Source organism: Apteryx rowi, unplaced genomic scaffold (assembly GCF_003343035.1).
Source record: "Apteryx rowi isolate R43461 unplaced genomic scaffold, aptRow1 scaffold_27, whole genome shotgun sequence".
Lineage (NCBI taxonomy): Eukaryota > Metazoa > Chordata > Aves > Apterygiformes > Apterygidae > Apteryx > Apteryx rowi.
The window spans coordinates 498,366-499,545 of record NW_020449085.1 but is presented as its reverse complement, the minus strand read 5'-3'; positions in this window follow the sequence as shown (position 1 = coordinate 499,545).

Genomic DNA, 1,180 nt, shown 5'->3' with positions numbered 1-1,180 from the left:
CCCCCCAGGGTAGCGTAATCCTGCTCGGAGGCTAGAGCATGGGATGCGGCTCCCCTTCACATCCACCCTCTGCTTTTAAGTTGATTTCCCCAGGCCATGGGCAGAGCTCAGCGAGGAACAAGCACACTTAGGCTCTGTCAGATGTGCTTCTCCAAGCCACATGGGCACCCCCCCCACACACACCCCGGCCCCATGCCAGGGCTCAGGGCACCAGGTCCTTGAAGTCGGGCCTCTGGGCAGCACGCACCCTGCACCCGGCTGCTCCCCGTGTCCCCAGCCCCTGAGGACAGGGGCTTTCTGGTCCTCTGCTCCCCCAGCCGTGGAGTGGCTTTTCCCGGGCTGGCTCTCTACCTCGGCCTGGAGCAGCTGGGCCGCCCCGGCTCTCCCTGCTGGTCCCCGGCGTGGGCAAGCGGTGCCGTCCCTCCCGGGCTGGGGGAGCGCGGGCTTGCCGTCGGTCCGCAGCGGTCTCTGTTGTGTGTGTGTCGCACCCGGCCCCGAGGGGCCGCTGTACCGGGATGCTCTGCCCGCTGGGCTCTGTACATACTGTAAAAAGCAATTGTTTGAAAGCTGTTGTTTTGGGTTTTGTTTTCTTTCCCCTGTTCCCTGCTTTATCCAGTTCGAAAGGAGACACTGGCTGGTCTCAGCCCCGTTTCTGATGCAGGTAGCGTGTTGGTCCCAGCCTGCTCTCCTCAATGCCTCTTAGTTTGGCTCATCTTCCTTCCTCTCCTCATTCTGTCTCTGCAAGCAGATGGGGCTGCATGGGCCCGGCTGCTCTGCGTGCTGCACGGGGAACAGGCTGGGTCCCGGCTCCCTTCGCTCCTCCAGGAAGGGGGTAGGAGATGCTGAGCAGTGGCTCTACCCTGTGCACGTACAGATACACCCGCAGCCACCGGGCTGCAGACCAGCAGCCCCAGCACATGCAGGACGTGTGGCTGCTCGGAGCTGGGGTCGGACGCGGGGAGACCGCGTGGCTGGAGGGGTCGGGCCGATGGAAGAGTCTGTGTCCTGAATGCAGCCTCTCGCTCGGTTCGATCTGCAGAGGAAGGCTCTAAGGCTGCTCCGACCTCCATCCTTGGCCGGTCCTGCAGGTCCTGGCTCCAATGCTGTGTCTCCATGACAGCGGGCCTGGAGGAGGATGCCTTGGCTGGGGCAGGATCAGATCAGTGCAGGATCCCCCCCC